The 17,684-nt window shown below is 40.9% G+C and overlaps 1 protein-coding gene across 1 annotated transcript in view; it reads left to right on the forward strand.

Annotated features, from left to right (window-relative positions):
- The first annotated feature begins 714 nt into the window (after positions 1 to 714).
- The window catches only part of LOC109930544 (cardiac-enriched FHL2-interacting protein), a 65,009-nt gene continuing 48,039 nt past the window's right edge, over positions 715 to 17,684 (forward strand). Inside the window, exons 1-2 of the mRNA XM_020530022.2 lie at positions 715 to 789; positions 878 to 990. The gene's annotated coding sequence lies outside the window, so the exon portion shown is untranslated. The remainder of the gene's footprint in view (positions 790 to 877; positions 991 to 17,684) is intronic.

Raw genomic sequence — 17,684 nt, forward strand, 5'->3', positions numbered from 1 at the left:
AGACAAATGCCCCATAAGTTCCTCTCTGCTTTAAATCATCCCAAATGCTTGCACAGCACACGTAGGAGATTGCCTTGAAATTTAGCTCCATCGTTTTTTGGTCCACGATTAAAAATAGGAATTTGATGTCAGTTATCTGTTCCAGGAGTCTTTTGCCTGATATCAAATGCCCAGGCACCACAATAAAGAACAGAAATATAAGTGCGATTGTTAAGTCAAAGTACAGCACAAACCACTCTGTGTTAACCCTGGGTATCTAATTCACAGCAAGGTGATGAGGGGATGAGCTGCACTGAAAAATTCAAGTCTTGTCCCAGTAGATGAGTGTTGTACTGGCAAAGGTATGAGTACACTTATTTTGACCTGGTGATGCAAGGTTTCTATTTATGGGACAGAAAATCAACTCATCATCATGTGGTGCATAGCCTTGATTCCTTTTAACACTTGCAAAAACAAGTTATTTGGAAAATAAGGTACGTCCAGTTCAGAAAGCACTTGTAATGCTTTTGGAGGGAACTTCACAACCTCTTAACTGCAGCTGAGACATTCATTCTAGAAAATAGAGTAAGTAGTCAGTCAAAATAACTACCCAAATATAAAAATAGCTGACCAGTCTGTTTGTTTCATCTGTGTGATACTTGATACCGACAGTATTGCAGTGCATGTACTAGCTTCCCCATCTGATCAACTCTTTTTGGTTTCTGCTTTCATGGAGTCTATTTAAGTACCTCTTACTGATGCTGACTCCCCCTCCAATTTTTCAGTACCCGCTCTTGGTTTGCACAGGAGGTCTGGCGAGTACGTTTCTTTGAAATGATTTTAAAGTGTATACAATGGCACAGAAAGAGTAACAGAAATCACTTGCTTTTCGCCACAGCTGCCCTGAACTGTATGAAAAACATTCATAGCTTGCCAACAAACAAGTACTGAGGAACGATTGGGAATGCAAGCCCTTCAACTGTGACCAGCAATAAAAAGAATATATTGATGGTAAGTCAATCTCATTTATTTTCATGTAACAGTATTTCAGAGGAGCAAAAGGCTCCCCAAATCTCCAGTGTAAATATGAAAATTCCTGAATCATGCACAAAAAATACTGGGCATAATGAATATGTTTTGCTGACAGGAGTTTATTATGTTGTGGATCTTAGATAAATAAATAGATGGATAAGTAGATGGATATTTATTTTTGTTGACCATCCGATCATTACTTGGCCACGTCATGGTCATCTTACAGAGTTGTACAACATACTGTTGGCATCAAAACAGCTCAGAACTATACACAAAGAAAGGACGTGGGTGGCAGCTGTCAAGTGGGCTGTTTAGATGAAATACAAAATAGCCTCTATCTTTTATTTTGGTTTTGCAGACAAGTTATGAGACGCTTGCACATTTGTTTACTGTTAATAGTTAACTCACACTGTTTGTAAAATTGTTGTGCCTGTACACTAAGCGTGGGTTTCCATTTTTCACAAGTTGATACAGAAACATATGGTGGCAACCGATTAAAGGCAGAGCTCATTCTTGGTATGAAGACTAATATGACACTTTGGTTAAAATATGATTTTAATGGGAAAATAGGTAAAAGCTCAGTTCAGTCAGCCTTTTGTTAAAGTTTCCAGAAGGCAATGAGAGGGTCTATATTGTTTTAAATTTCACTGAGAACAACTCAGTGGTTCAAACAGCAAAATCTACCTGTTGTGATTGGGCTGTTAGGCAGCAATATAACATCATTAGGTGCATAAGTGTATGAAGTAGCGTGGAAGTAAAGGACAGTGACAAATCCTCAGCTGGGGCATTTGATAATACCAGCATGTTATTCTATTCTTTAAGCCCACTGTTACAGAATTCAGTCTTTATTCCACAACATCCTACAGCCTCCAATAAAATTGGTCTGGACTTGTTGGGCCGAAAGGCCTGTTTCCACACTGTAGGGATTCTATATAAAACATTGGTGGCCACTATTAATTTATTAAGGCTCACACTTCTTTAAGTTGGCTTTCTAGTGCAAGTTTGTCATATATTAAGTGTCATTTGGGAGAACGTTACTGAAGAAAGGCACACTTTATTGAAGCTTTTTGTCTTGCACTCAGGACAATTTGCAAGAATACAAATTCAAGGAGAAACTCAATATATAGTATACTTGGTGGGACAGAATTTGTCTTTTTTTCATCAGTACTAAAGTATATTGCGTTAACTTTACGTTAACCTAATTCTAACCATTTGACAGATTCTTTAGTCTCATGTAGAGTCCCTTAAAAAGCTCATCCAAAACATACGCCTATTGTTTTGATCATTATAATTTGTGTTTATACAATATTAGGTGTAAACTATTTGCAGTAGACCATTTTCTGAAACCCCAAAGACAACAAAAATTGATGACTTTAACAATGTTCCTTAACTCCCAACTGTAAGACGATGGAAGCAAAGCTTTTTCTTATTTGGAGCATTGCCAGGGCCACCCTCATTTATGAACAATTTAATTCTTGTTTTTCTTGGAATTAAGATGGTCCAGCAGATGTTCTCCTTATCTTTTCTGTTTGTCAAACAAGAATTTGCATCCCAGTGTGAATCATGCTGTGTGGTGAGGAGGATGAAATCCATAATGGCCTTCCCAAGACACTGCCAAGTTCAAGCTGCATGCAGTCTGTGATGGGAAAGACTAATCAGATTTCTGAAGAAGGGTCTAGGCCCGAAACGTCAGCCTTCCCGCTCCTCTGATGCTGCTTGGCCTGCTGTGTTCATCCAGCTCTACACCTTGTTATAACAATGATCTCCAACTAGAGAAGGAATGATTTGTCCAAAGTACACTGTATCAGCACAAGCTGGAATATACGACTGCAGTAAAACATTCTGAAAGCGTAGGCTTTGTCGGTATTGAGTATCTTGGATCTTATCATTTGAATTTGCCATTCATCCATTGTGTTTAAATGGATTCCTTCTATTCTCAGCAGATTGAATGTTAAAAGTGTGCAGGTGCCTGGCAACAACAAGGTCAGGGCTAACTGTGATGGCTGCATTGCTTGACTAGGCTGCTGAACCTACAGGCTAGATTCTAACGTAAAGAGCAATCACTTTTGTGCAGTGCCTTAAGTTAGCTGGCATGTGTGGTTGTAGAGTCAGCAGGGTTTGGTATCCCATAATGGAAATTGGAAAGAAGGAGTGTGAAAGCTTGCTAATTAGTCCTTTCATGTTAAGATAGCTTCAATGACACCATCTGCTAAGAAACCCAGTGGGTGGATGTATACTGCACAAGAGTAGTCTGAAAATAATGGGAAATGGTCTTCTAGCTTTTAAGTGGCTATGTATTAGAGAGGGAGTGACTTATCAGTTATGATTGTATCAATATGCGCCAACCTGAATTACTAGAATTTTTACAAGAATTAGTTTTATTGTCATATACTCACATAAGTACAGTGAAAACTTTACAAGTTGCCACTTACGGCACCATCTCAGGTACCAAAGTACCTAGCTACAGATTCTTAACTACAAATTTGTGGGGAAAAATAGTTAGAAAAATAAAAGAAATAAAAAGTCCAGAAATAAATTACAAAAATAGAGAAATAAAAGATCAGAATAACAGTCCTTCCAACCCCGACTACGCCAAGCTTCACCTCGGGGCTGGGAGTGCCAGGAGTCGAGTCCACACTGAGGCCTGTATAGAGAAACTTCTAATTAAAGGCCAATCTGCCAACTGGATCTGTACTGGCTCTTTGAAAGTTAACCAATTAATCCCATTCCCCTTTCACCAAATTCCTTACATTTTCAATTTCCCTTTGAAAGTTCTTACTAAATCTGTTTTTCACCCTTTCAAGGACCGCATTCCAGATCAGGATAAGCTACCGAGAAAAAAAAATTCCTCATCTCCATCCCCAATACCTCACATCTTTTTTCCTTTCTTTTACAACTGTATCCTTTGCTGACCAGTCCTCCAGGCAGATTCTCATTATTTACACAATCAAAATGCCTCAGATTCTATCCACTCTTACTGTATTAATATTGTTACTCAAATTTTCATTGCACCACCAGTCATAAGATATTACCGTGTTGGGCATGATAAAGATATTTTTGGCTACTTCCATTATCTCTGTTCTATGAGAATCACTGAGAAATGGAATGTGATAATGGAATGGAATGGTAAATTTGGGCTTCAGGGCTACTTTTTTAAAAAAGTATATTCAGGGAATGTTGGCTTCCCTGGTTAGGCCACCAGTTATTGCTCATCCTATCCATTTGACACATATCACAATTAATATACTGCCCTCTAGGCAGAAGTCATCAACCCGAGCTGGGCAGCTTTTGGAAACCAAGAGGCCACTATATCAGATAAGATTATTTCCACTCTGGCCACAAAGGGGCTACGATTGGTCTTGAAGGAATTCAGTTGATCAATGTTCAGTAAAAAGGTGGACGTTGTTGGAGTGCTCCATTAATTACTCTGAGAAGTAATCAGCTCCTGACACTGATCCTTGATCTGGCCTTCTGGGATGGGGACCCTAGTCCTTAATTCCGTTTCATTTAAACAAACTGTCTACACAAGCAGAATCTATCCTATCACCTTATAAACCTCAAACAAATCACCTTCTAAAAGATAATCAGGAAGTTTTACACTAGGAATTATTTCCTTTCCCCTACCCAAAGCCTCAATCTTCTTCCATTGAAACCTCTATTCCCAACCCTCATTGTAGTATCTTTCAAATCATTCCAGTGTTTCCAATCAGAAAGACCCACCCATATTGATCAGGCTTTACAGGAAGAAGTGCTCCTTGATATCAATCTTAAATTTATTGTCATAGAACAGAGGTAGGCCATTCAGCCCATTGTGCCTCGGTCATATCTCTCTGGATGAACAATTTACCATAGTGCCATTCCCCTGCAGCTTTGCAAGTGTTTCCTCTGCAGATTATGGTCCAATTCTCTCTTGAGAGTTGCAAGAAACAAACTTGAGTTTTGAATGACAATCTGGTAGCTTTCACAATCATATTTGCCTGGTGGTACCCAACAGATTATCAGAATAATTGAATTCCATTATATAACTTACGTTTCACAAGGTGGGATTTGAAATAACACCCTCCCAGATGCCAAGTCAGTAGCACCAACACTACATATTCCCCCCAGTAAAAATTACCTTTTTTAAGATGTTGCACCTTTATTCATGGTTTTATCAGTGATTATCTAACCAGTTTCAAGATAGATGGCCCAGTGATCCACATTCAGAGGGAAGCAGAACCCAAGATCTTGTATCTCTTTCAATCTGACTGGACCTGCTTGATGTTGTGTCCCAAATACATAGATGGAAAGTAAATCATATTACATTTAAACTGAAGATATGTATTTCCAGTGACCCAAATTATCAGGAGCTTAAGCCTTACTATTATGAACCATCTGATCTCAACAGTTAGTGTGGGTGATGATAAAAAAAACAGATAATGCTGGACTCTTGATATTCAGCCAAACCCTCTACTATTCCAACATCCCCATAATATTATATCAATGGAGAGAGATAGAAAGACTGCTGAAGAACAGACAGATATGGGTGTGATTGTACATGAAACACACTAAGTCAGTATGCAGGTACAGCATTAGTAAGGCAAATAGTATGTTGGTCTTTGTTGAAAGAGGATGGAGTATAAAAGCAGGCTATTACTGGGTGAAGGACGCGATGGACTGAAGAGCCCTACTCAGCTGTAGATCTCTATGGGCATTGCTGAGACATTCCTGGAGTATTGTGTAAGTTACGATCACCTTATATTTGCATAATTCACAGAAGATTCACTAGGCTAATTCCTTGGATAAGGGATGAGAAGCTTACGAGAAGGGATTGGATACATTGGACCTTTATCCATTGGAGTTTAGAAGAATGAGCAGCGATCTTCTTATAACATATGAGAGTCTGAGATGCAGAGACAATGCTGGGAGGATGCCTCGAATTGAAGACACAGTTTAGAAATAAGAGGTGATGAATTTAAGATGGAAATGTGGAGGAATTTCCTCTTTTATAGGATCAATAAGCTATGGAATTTTCTTCCCCAAACAGTACAGGACGTCATTGAATATATTCAAGCCTGAGTTAGAGCAGATTTTTGATTGGTCAGGGAGTCAAGGATTAAGGGGGTAAGCAGGAGATGTATGGAGTTAAAGGCATTATCATATCAATTATGTTCTTATTGAATGGTGGAGCAGGTTAAATGTGCAAAATGACCTACTCTGATTTCTTCTGATCTTATGAAATCAAAAATACGAGAAGGTAGCATATTTGAACAATGAATGTAATTAGGGCAGATTGCATAACTGGTCAGGATCTAACCTCCCTTTTTAAATTCAGCAAACTGCTTTGTACTATACTCTTAACCTTGAGTCTGGCAGATGTCCACCAGGCAGGATATGTTTCTCTCCTGTCTAATGTAACACTACATTGAAGTAATTTGTGATCTTCATCTCTGCTCCACTTGAAGAGATGTCAAAGGTGATCGGCAAGTGCAGAATGAGGGAAAGGGAAGATACATTGCCTCAGCCTTGCAGAACAAAATGCACTCACTGTTGCTGTATAGGCAAGCATTGCAGCTGCTTTGCATTCAGTAACCCACTCCATCTCCCAACTCGGAGCATGAGATAAGTCTGCAGGAAATTTTCAATGTGAAGGATGGCAGCCAAAATATTCTGAACACTCCTCATTCCATTCTTATTTCAATAGAGTCACAGAGTCATACAGCATGGAAACAGATCGTTCTGACCAAATCATTCATGCTGACCAAGTTTCTCAAACTAAACTAGTCCCACTTGCATGCATTTGGCCCAAAAACCTCTAATTTTTTCCTATTCATGCGCCTGTCCAAACGTCTTTTAAATGTTGTAACCATATCTGCATCTACCATTTCCTCTGACAGTTCATTCCACATACAAACCACCCTCTGTGCAAAAAAAGTTGCTACTCAGGTCACTTCTCTCACCTTAAAATTATGCCCCCTGGTTTTGAACTCCCCCACCCTAGGGAAAAGACCTTGCTCTGCCTTAAGAGCAGGACTCAACCCAGTACATATTAAGAGAAAACCTCGAACAACTGGGACAGCTTGACAAGCTCAACGACTTTAATCTGAAACATAGTTTCATCCTGCACATCAGCTTTGGTTTATTCAGCAAACCTTTTACTGCATGTAAGAAGATTGTTAGTTCAAACCTTCAGCGTAAAAATGAGACAATTTTTTAAAAACCCTTTCACAGAATATGGGTATCACTGGCTGGACTTCAGCATTTATTTCCCTTCCTAGTTGCCATTAAGAAGGTGGTACTGAGCTGCCTTCTTGAATCGCAGCAGTCCATTTGCTGTAACTACACTCGCAATACTGAAAGGGAGTGAGTTCCAAAAATTTGATCAAGTGATACTGAAGGAACAGCAATATATTTCTAAGTCAGGATGGTGAATGGCTTGGAGGGGAACTTGCAGATGATGATGTTCCCATGATCAGCTGCCCTTATCTTTCTAAATGGTAGTGGTTGTAGGTTTGGAAGGTGCTGTCTATGGAACCTTGAGGAATTTCTGCAGCGCATCTTGTAGCTGCTACTCAACATCTGTGGTGGGAGGAGTGGATGCTTGTAGATGTGATGCCAGTGAAGTGGTTTGCTTTGTCCTGGATGATGTCAAGCTTCTTAAGTGTTGTTGGACCTGTACTCATCCAGGCAAGTAGGATTATTCCATCACACTCCTGACTTGTGCCTTGTAGAAGGTGGACAGGTTTTGGGGCATGAGGAGTAGAGTTACTCATTGGAAAATTCCTAGCCTCTTGTAACCATAGTATTTGTATGGCTAGTCCATTTCACTTCTGGTCAAACGGACCCCTGAACGTTGATAGTGGAGTATTCAGTGGTGGCAATGCCATTGAATGTCAAGGATCAATGGTTAGATTCTCTATTGTTGAAGATGGACATTGCCTGTCATTTGTCTGGCATGACTGTTACTTGCCACTTGTCAACCCAAGCTTGGATATTGTTCAGGTCTTGCTTTATTTGGACATAGACTGTGTCGGTATCAGAGCAGTTGCAAATGGTGCTTGATATTGTGCAGTCTTCAGTGAATACTTCCAATGTTATGATGGAGGGAAGATCATTGATGAAGGAACTCCTGCAGAGATGTCCTGGAATTGAGATGACAGTCCATCCAACAACCATGACTATCTTTCTTTGTAGCATGTAAGATTCCAGAGGAGAGTTTGCCCTCTGATTCCCGTTGATTCTAGGTTTGCTAGGGCTCCTTGATGCTGGATGGTCAAATGTAGCCTTGACGTGAAGGGCAGTCTCTCTCACTTCACCTCAGCTCTTTGGTCTTTGTTTGAGCCAAGGCTGTAATAAGGTCAGGAGCTGAATGGCACTGGAGGAACTCAAATTGGATGTCAGTCAGAAGGTCATTGCTAAGTAAGTGCTGCTTGATAGCACCGTTGATGACACCTTCCAACACTTTACTGATGATTGAAAGTAGACTGATGGAGCACTCACAAATTAGGTTGAATTTGTCCTTTTTTTGTGTACAAAACATACCTAGCCAATCTTCCACTTTGTGAAGTAGGTACGAGTTTTAGAGCTGTAATCTAACAGCTTCTCTAATGGCACAGCGAATTTTGGAGCACAAGTCTTCAGCACCATTGCTGGAATGTTGTCAGGACCCATAGCCGTTGCAGTATCCAGTGCCTTCAGCTATTTCTTGATTTCATGTGGAGTGAATTAAATTGGCCAAAGACTGATATTGTGATATTGGGGATCTCTGGAGGTGGCCGAAATGGATAATCCGCTCAGCATTTCTAGCTGCAGGTTGTTGTAGTGTTTCAGCCTGAACTTTTGCACTGATGTGTTTGCCTTCCACAGCACTGAGGGTGGGACTATTTGCGGAGTTTCATTCCCTAGTGAGTTGTTTAATTGTCCTCCATCCATTCATGACTGGATTTCGTCATTTAAATTTCAGCAAAAGCAAAGTCTTCTATCATAGATTTAAGAAGGATAGGTCAGAGCATATTCTAAATGATGACACATTGTGCACATACTCAAAGAGACTGGGAGTGGGGCAGGGGAACACATTCACAGATCATTAAGATGACCTGGAAAAGTACAAAAATGTATAGTGGACTGTGAAGAAGGTTATCTAAGATTACAAGGGAATATTGATCAATTAGGTCAATGGGCTAAAGAGTGACAGATGGAGTTTACTTTCAATAAATGTGAATTATTGCATTTTGGTACAACAAACAAAAGGCAGGATTTATGCAAGTAAAGTAGGGCCTTGGGTTGTGTTGTAGAATACAGAGATTTAGAGGTTCAGATAATAAATCTTTGAAGTTTGAGTCACATGTTGACAGGGTGGTAAAGAAGGCGATTAGCATGCTTGCCTTCATTGCTCAGACCTTTGAATATAGGAGTTGAGAAATCATGTTGAGATTGTACAGGACATCGGTGAGGCTTGTTCTAAAGAGCTGTATCTAGGTCTGGTCACCCTGTTACAGAAAGGATATTATCAAGCTGGAGAGGGTTCAGAACAGATTTACCCAGATGTTACACAACTGGAGGGTTTGAGTTATAAGGAGAGGATGAATAGGCTGGGGCCTTTTTCACTGGAGTGTAGGAGGTTGAGGGATGACCTTATAGAGGTTTATACAGTCATGAGGGTTATAGATAAGGTGAATGGCAGGTATCTTTACCCTAGCCTGGGGGATTTCAAGAGTAGGGGCATAATTTTAATGTAAGAGGAGAAAGATTTAAAAAGGACATGAGAGGCAACTTTTTTTTACAGTGGCTTGTGTGTGGAATGAACTTTCAGAGGAAGTGGTGGATGCAGGTAGAGTTACAATATTTAAAAGACATTTGGATAAGTACATGAATAAGAAAGGTTTGGAGGGAAATGGGCCAAGCGCAGGGAGGTGAGACTAGTTTAGTTTGGGATTGGTTGGACCAAAGGGTCTGTTTTGGTGGTGCATGACTTTATGACTCTAAAATGTTACTGGGATGTTGCCAGTTGTATTGAGATGTCTAGTACAAGGGAATAGAGGGTATGCTATAAATACACAAAGCACTGATTAAACAAAGCACTAGAGTACACTGACTCATTCTGGCCATGATATCTTAGAATGAAATATTGATCTTAGAGAGAGTCAGAACAGTGCTTCAGCATGATACTTGGACTCCAAGGTTCAAATTGTATGGACAGATTACACAAAAAACGATCATGGGCCCTGCAATTTAGAAAGTGAAAAGGTGGTTAGATGAAGTTTTTTAGAAAGATATTCAGGGGAGTTGTGACTCACTTGGGTCTACTGATCAGAATGTTGTGGGTTCAAGCCACTTCAATGGAAAATCGAGGCGGACGTTAATGAAATAATTCATGACTGTCGGAGAGCCCCCCTGCTATCAGCACCGATTATCAGATTGTTGTCTCAGTGTGGGAGTTGGCTGTGTACACAATTGTTCCATTATTTCCAATATCGAAAAGTTTGTAATTCATTGATTGTGAAGTGCTTTCAGACCTGGAGTTGTGACATATATTGTCTAAATATGCATTTTTCTGTTGTGTGAATAGCATTCGAGTGTAGTTGGAATACACAGGCATGTGATAAGACTTGTGCCATTGAAGAGAATTTGTCCCCTCCATTCTCAGTGCTTCATTTGGTGCTTGTCATGGTAACCAGGTGTACTTCCTCAGTTCCAGAAGGACAAACCTAACTGAGCGTATTAAATGATTCAACTCCGTCCTATTCGATAATGATCTAAATAATTGAGCAGATTAGCACTTAGAAATGGGATCATAATAGAAGTGAATTGATTTTTTTTCCCCTTGAACTTGTTATAAGCTGTGCACCAGAATTTGAAAAGACAGTCGTCACATCACCTTTCACCATCATTTGAGGTGTCCTTTTAAAGAAACTTGCAGATAACTCTTGGCTTGATGTTACAGTTTTGTAATTTGATCCTTTTTTTTGATTTTAGTGCAGTAAGTTCACACCAACACAAAGTGTTGTTCTTTCTTTTTAATTTATCTATTTGCTGTAGCTATTTGTGAGGCAACTTTCTACACACTAATATCCAGTTACTTGTTGATGGCAGTATTTTTTATGCTTGTGAAAGCAGACGTTTCTAGCATAAAATTATGACACAACTTGCAATCCAGCTGGAAATAGCTCATAGCTTAGTTCTTTTAAGATGCACAATATTCACAAAAGCATATCCAAAAAAGACCGACAGATGTCTTTAAATTTAATATTATATATAATCTTTATGAACTTGGTAAAGCTTGGACTAAAGCAAAGGATACCCAGGAGTTGTATAATTCCAATGCACTGATGTCCAACATTTGCAATCCACTTCCATGCCAATCCATTTTCCATTGAATCCAATGCAAACCTTGACCAAGCTAAAGTGGGGAGTTGGTGGAATGGTGGCACTATCATTGCACAGTGGTAATCCTGAAGCAAATGTCCTGGGAGAATTGGTTCAAATCCCACTACATAGGCTTGTGGAATTTAAATTCATTAAATAATTATGGATAATAATACTATTCTCAGTATTGGTGACTATGAATATGTCATAAATTATCACTAAAAACCCATCTGGTTCAAAAATGTCTTTTAGGGAAGGAAATCTTTACTTGGTCTTGTCTATACGTGACTCCAAACCCACAGCAATGTAACTGAATTCTGGGATGGCTGAGCAAGCCGCTCATTTCAAGAGATGGGCATAAATTGCTGGCCTTGCTGGGTGGGAGGGGGAGTTGAAATGGTTCGCGACAAACAACTGCACCTCCCAGTCGCGAACCATTTCAACTCCCCCTCCCACCCCTTGTACGACATGTCCATCCTGGGCCTCCTGCAGTGCCTCAACGATGCCACCTGAAGGTTTCAGGAACAGCATCTCATATTTAGCTTGGGAACCCTGTAGCCCAATGGTATCAAGGTGGACTTCACAAGCTTCAAATCCCCCCTCCCCCTACCGCATCCCAAAACCAGCCCAGCTCATCCCCGCCTCCCTAACCTGTCCTTCCTCCCACCTATCCACTCCTCCCACCTCAAGCCCCACCCCCATCTCCTACCTACGAGCCTCATCCCGCCTCCTTGGCCTGTCCGTCCTCCCTGGACTGACCTATCCCCTCCCTAACTCCCCACCTACACTCACCTTTACTGGCTCCATTCCCGCCTCTTTGACCTGCCTGTTTCCTCTCCACCTATCCTCTCCTCTATCCATCTTCTATACGCCTCCCCCTCTCTCCCTATTTATTTCAGAACCCCCTTCCCCTCCCGATTTCTGAAGAAGGGTCTAGACCCGAAACGTCAGCTTTCCTGCTCCTCTGATGCTGCTTGGCCTGCAGTGTTCATCCAGCTCTGCATCTTGTTATTTCATCTTCTTCTCTGCTGGTTCACCAACATCCTGGGAGCTGCCAATGGTGCTCCAGATATAACCATGTAAGAGGACTGGATTTCATTTCATGCCCAAAAGGTATGTGATATCTTCAACCCAACCATACCTGTTCACAAGATTAAGTGTGCTTGCGGCTGCACTGTTGAGTGCAGTTTTATAGGTTCTTATGGAGCACTTGGTTAGACGTCTGGTCAATCTTTTTCTTTGTGTTGATTTTAAAGTTGTGCTAGCTTTACATTTGAAGCGCCCTATACCAAAGGAAGAATAGGTCTGGTCATTTCTGTTGCCTCCAATTTCCTTTTGTTGTATGCAGCTTGTTTCGACTCATAGAGTCATGCAGCATAAAAACAGGTCCTTCAGCCCACCATGTCCATTCTGACCAACAAACACCAAACTACACTAATCCCATTTACCTGCACTTGGTCCATAGCCTAATATGCCTTGGCATTTAAAGTGCTTGACCAGATGCTTCTTAAATGCCTCCACCACCCTCTCAGGTAGCACATTACATATTTCTACCATCCCCTGGGTGAAAAAAAGTTTCCTCAGATCTCCTCTAAACCACTTACTCCTCATCTTATAAACTTACCACCTCTGAACTTATAAACTTACCATCTCTGAACTTAGACATGTCTGCTCAGGGGAAAAGAGTCTCACAATATACCCATTCTATGCCTCTCCTAATGTTGTATATTGTATACCTCAGTCAGATACCATTCCCCCAACACCCCACCACCCCCAACACCTCAGCCTCCTCTGCCCCAGGGAAAACAAACACAACCTATCCAGTCTCCCCTCAGAACTGAGACTTCCCATCCAAGGCAATTTCCTTTGCGCCCTCTCCAGTGCAATCACATCCTTCGAATAGTGCAGCAACCAGAACTGTATAAAGCATTCAATCCATGGCCCAATTAATTTTTTTATAAAGTTGTAACAAGACTTCCTTGCTCCTATATTCTACACCCCGACTAACGAAGGCAAACACCCTGTATGTCTTCCTCACCACCCTATGTACCTGTGCTGACACTTTCAGGGACATATGGACTTGTACAACGAGGATCCTTTGTGCACAAAAACAGAAATTGCTGGAAAAACTGAGCAGCTCTGGAAGCATCTGTGGAGAGAAATCCCAAGTTAACGTTTCAGATCCAGTGACCCTTCTTCAGAACTGACTCAAGACATTAACTCTGATTTCTCTCCACAGATGCTGCCTGAAAAGCTGGGGTTTTCCAGCAATTTCTGTTTTTGTTTCTGATTTGCAGCATCCTCAGTTCTTTCAGTTTTAAGGTCCCTTTGTTCCTCAGTACTCCCTAAGGACCTACCATTCAGTACATACATCCTTTAAGTTTTCAAGACTCTGTCAATCCCTTTGAGCCATACATGCACATAACTTAAAGTCAATATGTTTTTGTTCCCTGCATGGTACGTTCCTGATGGCCATATGGCCACCCATTGGTGCAGCTTACAGGGAACACACACGAAGATTTCTTCTATTCGACATCACAAATGTGTTCAAAATGAAATGGCAATCATAAAGAACTTCACGAATGTAGTTATGGAGTCATGCAGTAACCCAAACCCTTTCCTTTGGATTCAGCTTTGAAGGAACTGACTTAATCAGCAACTGCCCATCTGCTTTTACAAAACAGCATGGCTTGGCTTATGTTTTTTAAAACTGCTTCCATCTGAAAGTGATTTTCCGAAGAGCAAACCTTTCACTTTCTCTTCTTGTATTTGATGTTAGCCATGCTTCCCATTGTTAATTCAATACCAGTAAAATGGCTCTGCACATTTATGATGGCTCTTCTAGTGACTCTGATATTAATACTGCATAATATTGTGGAATGTTACTTACTAAGACGAATGATGCAGAACGGTAGTCCTTTAATAAACATTTCAGTATCTTTCAGAATCTTAAGACTCTTTTGAAGTTATGACACATTGAACAGCCTCCTCATTCACCTTAATCTATGCCAGGAGCAAAAATTGAGAACATGGGAATATACTGGAGCAGAAAAGATTGCTGAGCACCATCTGTCTAACCCTCATGTCTTCGAAACAGACATTGAGGTATATTTCACCGAGATGATGTTTCCACTTGTGGGGAAATCTAGAAATAGCACACACAATTTAAAACTAAGGGATCTCCCATCTAAGACAGAGACAGGGAGGAATATCCTCTTTTAAAGAGTAGCTTGTCTCTGGAATTCCCTTCCACAGAGAGCAGTAAAGGTTGGATTATTCAAAGGTATTCTATGTTGAGTTAGATTTTTGATTGGTAAGGGAGTTTTTGGAGTTTTAGGAGACAGACAAGGGTGTTAATCAAGTCAGGCGTGATCTTATGGAATGTTGGGCAGGCTTAATGGGGTGAATGGCCTACTCTTGTTCTTATTTCTTATAATGTTATGATCCCTGTTTTTTGCTTCAAGATGTCAAAAAGTGCTATTCGTGTAGATAGGTTGGCACAGATTGGATGGGCTGAAGAGTTTCCTCTGTGCAGTATAATCACACCTGGATTTCAAGTACAATATTGGTTGCCGTACTTGAGAAGAGATGTAGTTGTATTGGAGGCAGCTCAGAGGAGATTTACTTAATTTTTTAAATATATTCATTCGTGGGCTGGTAGGCTTTTATTCCCCAGCCCTAGTTGCCCTTGAGAAGGTAGAGATGATTGATTCCAGAGATGAGGGATTTGTCTTATGAAGACAGATTGAGCAATTTAGGCCTATATTCTCTGGAGTTTAAAAAAATGATAGAAGATCTAATTGAGGTATATAATATGCAAAAGGGGATTTACAAAATAGATACAGAAAGGATGTTTCCTCACGTGGGATAATCTAGCATGAGAGTTCAGAGTTTTAGGATGAGCGACAGCAGATTTAAAGCAGAGATGAGGAGAAATTTCTTCTCTCAGACGACGCTGAGTTAAGTTGAGGGGGAGATAGGTTTTCAGTTTGTGGTGGGTTGAAGGGTGATGGAGAGTGGGCAGGAAAGTGGAATTGAAGCCAGGATGAGATCAGCCAGGATCGTATCAAATGGCAGAGCAGGCTCGAGGAGCTGACTTGCCTATTCCTGCTCCAAGTTCTTATGACCTTGTGTTCTTATGACTCTCTGACTGTATGACAAACAACCCACATTGCCACATTTTGGTAGTCCGTTCCATACTTTCCCCACCTCTGGATGAAATAGTGAAAACTTTCACCTTTGTTCTTAACATTGGAACTATCCGCTCATTGTAGCATCTATAGTGCTGGGGAACACAAAGAGAATGTTTCAAAACACTCCAGAAGCACAACCTGAAGTGTGGGAGCATTGACGTTGATGACTGGGTGGAGCCTGTAGAAGCTACATCACAGCTTGCATCGTAATGTCTCAATGATGAAGCAGAGGGTAGCAGAGAAAGAGAGAAAACAATCCTGCTGTATAGGAGCTCACTGCCTTATGAGACAACCTCCTCCACGTGTTCTAAGATCTGTGGGTTGAGAATTGGCCTAGCTGTTCACTCACATTAAGACACATGGCAAAAACTCATGACCCAGCACACAAGGGCACTGTTGAATTGAGGGACAGCTGACAATAATGACAATCTCGCCTGTTGCATTTTCGAATCTTCAATGTGTCAGTGGGTGCACCATTACGTGTCTCCTTTGCTCTTGTAAACTATTTCTCTGATGTAACCTTTGATCATGATTCAGGTGTCTAATCCCAGCATTGATCTTTGCTGCATACACTTTAATGCCTGGATGTCCAGGTAATCCAGTTATCAGAATTAAACACAGGGCAATCCAAAAATGACCAGATCTATAACCCCGTATATGCCCAAACATCACTCCCTAAATAGGCTGCTCTTTACTTCTGATTATGCATTGCCAAACTCTCTTTGCATTCTTTCCTGTTTGCATTATATTGATGGCTACTGTGACCTCTTCATTGGTAGCTTTGCACCACCTCCTGCACCCTTAATCTCCCCCTGCGACCCCACAATTACCATGTTATCTATGTACAATAATACTACATAACTAATATTGTTGTCTACTCCAAATTTAATGTTTCCATGTTAAATGAAATTTTGCCCTTAGCAGCTCAACTCCCCAATCTATCCAAGTCCTCCTCTATTACATCAGGCTCTTCTCAGTCATCCCAATTCCCTCTCCATCATTCCCCGCAATTGCATCTTTCAGTAAGTACCACCATACACTTACAATTTTATTTCTGCTATACTTTCAATTCATTCATCTGCACTGTAAACAGCAAGACCCCCAACACTGACTGTGCACGTAGCCTACTAGTTAGTGCAATCGTTGCTGCGTCCACGTCCATTTAAAACATTTGCTCCACTTCAGTCAATGTTTTGTCCACTTCAGCAGCACTTTAATCTGCTTCCAAAACTTCCAGCCACATTGCACTGCATGCTCAGGTTTGCTGAACAGAGGAGAATGAGCAGTGCCTTAATTAAGATGTAAGAAATGAGGGCCTCTTTGCCTCCCCTCTTGATGTCATTCTGCAAACTTTAAATTTTCAAAGCTGGAGTTTGCCATCAATCACGTGGTCCTGATTTATCTTCCCTTCTCTAGGCTCAGTGGTTTACTCCATTATGAGCATAGGCTCTTCACTTTGAGTTCCCAATTTGTAAAACAGATGCTAAAAGTGCTGCATTAGTGATGCTACAAATAGCAGTTATGAAATCATATTCTCTGTCTGGATTTATCATCTCACCCTACCCTGCTCTTAATGCACTAGATCTGCTTGTTCATGCCTCAGAAACAGAATGTGCAGCTGTCATGACAACGGATCACAGTCCTGAATTACTTACAACCACATTGAACTTGGAAGTAAGACAGGTTGTTCTGTTTGTAATGAAAGTCCAGAAATGGCTAAGAATTCCACTCAGCGACTTTCTGTAACATTCCTGTCTGTGTTACACTCAGCCTTGGCAGAGATCCTGGAACGTCACACCTGAAAGGGCATCAAGGAATTTCAGAAAGGCCACTTTAAAGGGAGAGATATAATGTAAAAACATAAACTATTTCCTATGAGTTACATCCCTTGACTGTGGACATATTGTATGAAACAGAAATTAGTCTGGACAAAATAAATGACTGTGTTTTCTCCTGCCAAGAATACACAAGGAAAAGGGTTTAAAAACAATTGTATCTTGTGCATGTGTGTGTCATGGGGGATTCGGGGTGGGGAAGTGTGTGTGGGGTTGGGGGTGTGGGAGATGTGTGTGTGTGAGGTTGGGGGTGTGGGAGATGTGTGTGTGGGGTTGGGAGTGGGGGAGGTGTGTGTGGGGG

This window comes from Rhincodon typus, chromosome 34 (assembly GCF_021869965.1).
Source record: "Rhincodon typus isolate 14 chromosome 34, sRhiTyp1.1, whole genome shotgun sequence".
NCBI lineage: Eukaryota > Metazoa > Chordata > Chondrichthyes > Orectolobiformes > Rhincodontidae > Rhincodon > Rhincodon typus.